The 8,507-nt window shown below is 41.5% G+C and overlaps 1 pseudogene; it reads right to left on the bottom strand.

The window, feature by feature from the left end:
- Nucleotides 1–1,498: 1,498 nt before the first annotated feature.
- Nucleotides 1,499–6,942, bottom strand: LOC101145054 (polyadenylate-binding protein 4-like; annotated as a pseudogene).
- Nucleotides 6,943–8,507: the final 1,565 nt, after the last annotated feature.

Genomic DNA, 8,507 nt, shown 5'->3' with positions numbered 1-8,507 from the left:
GTTTAATTTTTTGACTTTTTCCACTAGAATCTGCTCTCCCTGAGGTAAAAGATTTTGTCTACTTTGTTTATTGTTGCATCTTTAGCACCTCAAAGAATTTCAGGCATAGAATGGTTGATCAATAAATATTTGTCAACTAAATGAATGGTTATGTAATTTTGAAAATATTGTATATTGGATCTTCCTCTTGGTGATTTATAACCTATATTAGCATATTAATGGCAATAAAAAACTTTGATTTTTTTAACCTAGTTTTTAAAAATTCTATTTACCCTCATACCATTTTATTCTTAGAATTAGTGTTTTTCTTATAATTATTGTATTAGGATTAGATATACTTTGAGGGAACTTCTCTTCAGGAAGTTTCTACTCAATATATTGTTATATCAAGGAGTTATTTTACATGCTGGAAAATATCCATAGTATAAATTATTATAAGTAATTAATAATTAATATTAATAATGATATCCACTCATTATTAATAAAACAAAGAAACTGTTTTAGACAATGGCATATCCAAGCAAAGCAAGCAAAGTGTGTCCTATTTGGATTAAGTCAAGTTAGCACTGGTAGGGCTGCATGGGGTCTATAGAGATTCAGGTTTTTTTTTTATGAAGATGAAGTCTTGCTCTGTCACCCAAGCTGGAGTGCAATGGGGCAATCTCGGGTCACTGCAACCTCTGCCTCCCGGGTTCAAGCCATTCTCCTGCCTCAGCTTCCCGAGTAGCTGGGATTACAGGTGCCTGCCATCATGCCCAGCTAATTTTTGTATTTTTAGTAGAGACAGGGTTTCATCATGTTGGCCAGGCTGGTCTCGAACTCCTGACCTCAGGTGATCCACCTGCCTCAGCCTCCCAAAGTGCTGGGATTACAGGTGTGAGCCACCGTGCCCAGCTAGAGATTGGGTTCCTAAGGATACCTAGTGTAACATGAGAAAGGTGGATGCTTATAATTTTAGAATAAGTTTGTACAGTGCTAAGGATTAAGGAATAGGAGCCTGTGGTTCCCCCAGGCCTGCTTTTTCACTATTTCTTGCCTTTCCTCTGCTCTGTCATGAGCCATGGATGCTTAGGAGGAGGGGACATCTGCAGGCTGCATCTCCCAGACTTCCTGTCATCTGGCTTTTAGATGAATTCAGCCAATGGCAGGCACTGGCATGAGAAAGGAAGGAGATGCCAGGGCACTTTTCTTCCCTTTTAACTGGTTCAGGCAGGTCTCCAGTAGCAAGGCTGTCCCTCCACTGTATGGCTACCTGCGGTGCAGACCACAGTTCTTTTTTTTTTCTTTTAATGGAGATTTTTTTTCTTTATTGAGAAACGTAAGACTTGGGTAATCAAATGAAACCAATTTCTGGGGGAAAAAAATCAAAACCCACAATAGAAAAAAAATAGTTAACACTGTCTGGGCCACAGCAGAACCCAGAGAACATATTCGTATCATTGAAAAATTCTAGGCGCTTCACAATTGACCTTTCGATACAAAATGACCTATCAAATTTGCAATTTGTAGTTCTTGGTGTTGAGGTCCATAGGACAAGCTAGGAAGACTTCAAGCCTTGAGCTGAATTCCATGAGGGGTTATTTGGCTTTTGAATCGGTTTTTCCTTGTCTAAGTGGTAGCAGCAGCAACAGCGCCCACCTTCTGGGCAGCTTCTTTCTTGGCATGATGAGCCTGTAGAACTGCTACAGCTTCATCCACCTTGGAGCGGAGAGACTCGGGGGACTCTAACATGTGCAGCAGCTCAGAGTTGTCGATCTCCAGCAGCATTCCCGTGATCTTCCCAGCCAGGTTTGAATGCATTGTTTGGATGAGTGGGAACAAGGGTTCTCCCAGCATCTGCTTCTGTTCCTTGCGGGGGTGCTGCAGCCAACATGGAGGCAGTGAGTGGCTCCTGCCCCTGCACATGGACCGCAGGCTGGGGCGCCGGCAGAGGCTGTATGGCAGGATGAGGGCTGCGGACACAGGAGGCGTATTTGTAGGGGGCAACATCCTGGGGAGCAGCAGCGGCAACAGCAGCGCGCGGCGCCAAATTCTGCACAGCTGTGGGAACGCCTCCAGATTGGCAGCTGTCAGTCAGCCCTTGCTGGGCGGCACCAGCCCCACCAAAGTCCATAGCCAAGCAAGACCACAGTTCTTTAGGATGAACTCAGCGCCAGGGATATGGGAGCACCACATCATCCCTTCTCTACTCCAGCCTTAGGATGGTGGCGACATCCTGATGTTACTAATTCCTGAGTTGCCTCATCGCTCCCTATTTGTTTCTGAGATCCTTCCCTACCTCTGAAAGCTGAATCCAATTCCCCCTGCTTTGAATACTTGGAGTTACTTTTGTTTTCTTAGTCGTGGCCTAAATGATATTGTCAACAATAACAAATAAAGGAACGAGTGCTGCTGGAATAATTGTTCTAATCTACAAAATGAATGACTGGTGGAAAGTTGATTTTTCATTTTTGAAATTCAAAGATTCTATAAATGGCATTTTCTAAAGTGCTGTCTAAGGGTCATCTGCTTCAGAATTCCTAGAAAAGTTGATTTAAGATGCATGTTCCTGAACTCATCTTTTACCTGCTAACTCAGAATCTCTAGGGGATGGCAGGGGATTGTGCAATATCAACCTACTGCCTACTGCCTTTTTGAAAAATAAAGTTTGAAATAAAATGGTCTACCCTATTTGAGCTTCTTGGGAATGTTTTGAAGAGAAGTGACACAATGTGCATTAAGGTATCCTGATGGATTTTCCGTGTGCTCTATTTCAAGAGATGTCACCTGTCAAATCAATAAATTTAGACGAGTTTGGTTAATTTTTAAAATGTCACATTGTATGAAACTTCCAAAAGTAAACTACGTCCTAAGCAGTGGTAAATATGTTGCACTTACCACTAAGAAATTTCATAATCTACAAAATAGTGAATACATAAATATAAAACTATGTACAAGCCAGATGAGTTGGCATACCCCTATATTCCTAGCTACTCAGAAGGCTGAGGAGGGAGGATCAGTTGAGCTCAGGAGTTTAAAGCCAGCCTGGGGCTAGCTGCGGTGGCTCATGCTTATAATCCCAGCACCTTGGGAGGCTGAAGCGGGCAGACCACCTGAGCTCAGGAGTTTGAGACCAGTGGGGGCAACATGGAGAAACCCCGTCTCGACAAAAAATACACAAATCACCCAGGCACAGTGGTGCATGCCTGTAGTCCCAGCTACTCAAGAGGCTGAGGCAGGAAAATCGCTTGAGCCTGGGAGGTGGAGGCTGCAGTGAGCCATGATCGTGAAACTGCACTCCAGCCTGGTAGACAGTGAGACACTGTCTCAAAACAAAACAAAACAAAACAGCAACAACAACTCAGCCTGGGCAACATAGCAACACCTCGTCTCTATAAAAAACAAAACAAAACAAGAAACCAAAAAGAAAAAAAAAAACTACAGACCAAAATTGCATGCCATTCTTGTTAAACTAGTGACTGCCAAAGCTGTTTTATCATATCCTGAAAAAACTTAACTTATGTAAAGGGTAGTAAGTATTTTAAATACATTTCCAATCAAGATAAGTTTTAATACATTACTTAAAATATTCAATGTGCAACACTTTGAAGAGAAACTAAATAGGTCGGGTGCTTCAGTGATAAAACATTTTCTTAGCCTAGGTTTCAGCAAAAAAGCAAAGCTTGAGGCAAGCACTGAGTGCAAGTAGTTTTCTGGTGGTGGTTGGGGGGCGGCGGACTGGGGGGAAGTGAACTTAAAGTGGAGAAGCAGGAAAATGGGAAAAGAGGAAGCCAGTCCAAGAGTGCTATAAAGTTGATTGTGACTACGGGCAACTGAGGCTGGATCCCACTGGGCATACTTCAATGAGTCAAATAGAATAAGTGCGCTTCAAAATCGCCCTCCAGTTACACAGACGAGGGAGGATTTATCCCTCAGTTCTTTTCCTTCATTGGTCAGTGGTTACCCCATGTTATGTTGACTTGTAACACTTCCAGGCATGCCTATAGGTTAGTCCCTGAATGGGACTTTGCAGCTAATCTATGCAGTGATGGCAAAGTAATTCTAGTAAAACAAGAAAAGAAAGAAAGAGAGAAATAACAGAAAAAAGACACACGGTAGAGCTGAGACAAGCTGCTGATAGGATATACCTGCAAATACCGGGTTACAGTAATAATGGCTTCTGTAAGAAAGTGGGCAAAAAAATGAAATACAGCCTAAGGGGAATCTGATATACCTTTTAAAAGATCTTTAATAATTATCAGAAATGACTCCAGGCAAAGGGGTGTGGGTTTTTTCAAATGCATGAATTATAAATATTTTATTTCAAGAAATGGTTTTTGTATTTTTAGTCTAGATTCTGTTTATGCCCCATCTCTTCTCCTTCTGGCCTGATGGGAAACATTTGTCCCTTTGTAGTTAACATGCAAAACTTGGAAAGCACCCATGAAATAAAAGCAGGTTACAATAAATTTCCTATGACATAAAATTAACCATCCGAGCTATGCCTTAGAATTGTTTATTTGGTGGCTGGAAAGACTCTTGTTGGACACTGAGCAGATTACGTAGTTGCCACCAAAAGGACTTCTAACATAGGTTTCTTTTAAATCATTCTGGTGATAATGTAAGCTATGGTATGCTGGAAGCATTTGAAAAAGTTCATGATGTGTCTCCAGCTCTCTTCTCATAAGCACAGGGAGTCATTGTTTTCTTCTCTGGATGGTCTCAAAATCCTCCATAGCTGTCTCTCCCCCACCTCTCCTGTGATTTTCACTGCTCCTTATCATGTAGTCTTCTATTTTGCCATTAATATTTTTACAGAAAAAAACACTGTTTTAAACTTTTCTATTCTTTCTGCCAGTGTAGATCCATTTGTATTGATCTATCTCCAACCTGAAATTCCTCCAGAAACGGTTTAGGCTGCCGGTGCTGGTTGGTACCTGCTTCTTACATATTAGTAAGAGCCTAAACCCTGGAGTTCATCAATCCTCTGTTTGTATCTGGGCTCCACCACTTATAAACTGCATGAATCTGAAATGCGTCTCAACGATTTGAGCCTCATGTTTTCTTCTGTGAAATGGAGATATTATTTCTCACAGGATTATTGTGAAACCCAAATGAGGTAATAGATGAAAAAGAGTAAACGCTTTGTGTCTGCATTGTGTCTGCAACATAATATACACGTGTTAAATGATAATTAACATCATTATTCAGTGCCATCATCAATTTATGTTTTTCATCTGTATCCTTAGATGTTATCTTGAATTTAACAGTAAATGTAAAGACAGAATTCCTGGTAGCAATAACTTGACATAAGTCTTGTCTACTGGCTTTAAACTGATGCTCTTTGAACCACAGTGCTGATAAACCAGGTGTGTAGAGACCCGTAAATAGAAACAAGTCTAATCACATGTTATTTAAAAACAAACCCAGATGGCAGAAGCAATTCTTCAGTGAAGGCTTCAAGCAACACCTCCAAACTTCTGACACATCTGGGAAGCGGTGCTGTAGAGCTGACCTACCTTGAATGAGATCTTTAAATGTGAGTAGTTTTTATTGACTTTCTCAGAGTCACAAATAGCAGTAGATTTTGTTGCTGCACTTGCAATCATGTAAAAAAAAATGCAAGTTTCATATGTGGACAGTGAGGAAATGATTCTTGGTCTTACTTTGTGCTCTTCAATCCCACCCAAAGTGCAGTCAACACCACACAGTAAAAGAACAAGGTTTTACTCAAGTTGGTGGCTCAGACAGGCAAGCTGAAGACCAAAAGAATAAGAAAATAAAGTTGATTTTTGAAATCTAACTATTAACCACACTGGCATGTATGAATTAGCTTCTGCAGTGAACCAGAAACTTTCTGCAAATATGAGGACAAAGAGTTTGGGAACTCCTCAAACACTTATTAAGATATCTTGGTTGTGAAATCAGGAAGGTGGGATAGGACTAGTATTGGAATGGGGTGAGTAGAAACCTAACCAATGGCCTTTGACTATTTGGAGAGACTCTATACACACAGAAAAGGCTGCTCAGCTTGAAACGTGAGAAAAGGAATTCAGGGAGCCAGAATTTCACAGGGTTTATCTAAAGGCCACCCAGGAGAAAAGCTCACTGGCTGTAATATGCACAAGACTGTCATCATAAAGATGCTTTCTGCCGAGGAGCAGGGCTAACCTGATCTTCATGGGTACATGATAGCATCATGGAATTCTTAAGAGATGACTTTTTGAAACTGGCCCTCAAGAATTGCTTGCAGGCATAGTTATGTTTAGATCTGAGGTCTGATTACCCCACATTAAGAAATGAAGTCTTGATGCTTTTTGTAATAGTTTATATAGCAATCTTACCTCAACACTGGCAGTCTACTTTTTTTTTTTTTTTCTGAGACAGCGTCTTGCTCCGTCACCAAGCTGGAGTGCAGTGGCACAATCTCAGCTCACTGCAACCTCTGCCTCCTGGGTTCAAGCAATTCTCCTGCCTCAGCCTCACAAGTAGCTGGGATTACAGGCATGTGCCACCATGCCCAGCTAATTTTTGTATTTTTAGTAGAGGCAGGGTTTCACCATGTTGGCCCGGCTGGTCTCAAACTCCTGACCTCAGAAGATCCACCTGCCTCAGCCTTCCAAAGTTCTGGGATTACAGGCATGAGCCACCACGCCCGGCCGAAGGTGGGGGCCTTCTTGCCCAACCAATTTTGTCCTTCACGTTACTGACCCAGATGATTCGAAGAATGAAGATAGCTATTGGCCTCATCTCTCTCCATCTCTCTGTCCTACCCCACCACCCCTTCTTACCCTCTCTCCCTCTCTTCCCCTGTTCACCACTAGGAGCATAACAAGCCTGCTCTTCCTGAATCAGGGTGACCTCTGTGCACTGTAAAGATGCAACTCCTTCAAGACTGGCTGGGCTACGCAGGCTCTGATCACAGGCTTCCTCCACCAGTGAGCCAGCCTGCCAGTCAGTCATTCATGAAACATTTATTTAGAATTTGCTGTGTTTCAGGTAATGATAAAAAAAATAAATAAAAGAAGAAGAAGGAATAAACTTGATCTTCCTCTTTAGTAATATGCAATTTATCTTTCGGATTTTTCGAAGGTTGATTCTCTAACTGCAGGTCAACCCTCCTTCAAGACACTTGACTCCCTGGTTTTCCTTCTTGACTCACTGCTCAGGAGACTGCCCCTTTATTGATAATTCTGCTCCACTTCTGCTTGCAACCTGCATATTCTTCATGAGGAATCTACTTGATCCTTGATCCTATGCCCACCACTTCTCCACTGGGTTTCCCTTTTCTTAGATTCATCCGTTTCCATTAGCAGCCACATTCCTCCAGACACTGCCATCTCTGTGACACTAATTTGGCTTGACTTCTGGCAACTGAACTATTATGCCTCTTAATACAATCGTCCCATCTACTCCCTGAGGAGTGCCTGGGCAAGCCTGGTGTTCTGGGGACCTGGTTGCAGAGTCATATTAGTGGACAACCTTTCTATTGCTTTCTGATGCTGCTGCAGGTGGTGATGATGGTACCAGCATGCACACTTGTCAACATTATCACATTCAGTCCCACAACAGCAACAACAGAAAGGAGGTGAGGATATCATCCACACGTTAGCAACCAGAAGACTTAGCTCCTCAAAGTAAAGTAGTTTGCCCTATGTCACCAAGTGGAAAGTGGAAGGGATAGCTTTACCTGTTCCTGAAACCCAGGCTGTTTCTCAAGAACATCTCCACTATGCTATATTGCTTCCCTTGCAACTCCATTCCAGAGTCTCCTGACTCCTAAAAATCCAGAAACATGTCTCCAAGCAAAGCTAAATCAGTGCAGTATCAGAGAAAATGGCAAAAGTTAGTCATGGTCTGTGAAAACTCTTTCTAAACTCAAATACCATTTATGAATTCCTCTCTCTCTTCTAAAATAGATAATTCACATTTATTTAGCATTTTTGCCTAAGTTAGCTCTTTGCTGATCATACTGGAGAAATGGCACCCTATTATTTGAGCCATCTTATCCAGCTGAACATTCTAATGCATTACTAATTCCAAAACAATTTTCTATGCCTGCAATGTCCACAATGATAGCCACTAACCACATATGGCTCTTGGGCACTTGAAGTGTGGCTAGTCTGAATTGAGATGTGGTGTAAGTGTGAAATACATACTGGAATAAAAAATCTTTGTGTAAAAAATAAAAGCAGTATCTCGTGAATATTTTTTTTACTGAGTACATGTAAAAAATACTATCATGTAGAAATGACAGTATTTTGTATCTACTGGGTTAATTATGTTATTGAAATGCAATCACTCTTGTAACGTGGCTAGTAGTAAATTGTAAATAACATACGTGGCTCACCTTATATTTCTGATGGACAGCGCTGGCCACAATAATCATAGCAATATCAGTTCAGTCTATCAGCTTTGAGGTGAATTGTTCTACCTAGAGTGTGTAATATTCTATTCTGTGAGACGGGCAAATGCTATCCTTTTTTATTTCTGGAACTTATTTCTAGCGTTGGGTCTTCATGAAATTA

This window comes from Gorilla gorilla, chromosome 16, assembly GCF_029281585.2.
Source record: "Gorilla gorilla gorilla isolate KB3781 chromosome 16, NHGRI_mGorGor1-v2.1_pri, whole genome shotgun sequence".
In the NCBI taxonomy this organism is placed as follows: domain Eukaryota; kingdom Metazoa; phylum Chordata; class Mammalia; order Primates; family Hominidae; genus Gorilla; species Gorilla gorilla.
The sequence above is the reverse complement of the archived record's forward strand: the minus strand, read 5'-3'. Positions and strand labels throughout refer to the sequence as shown.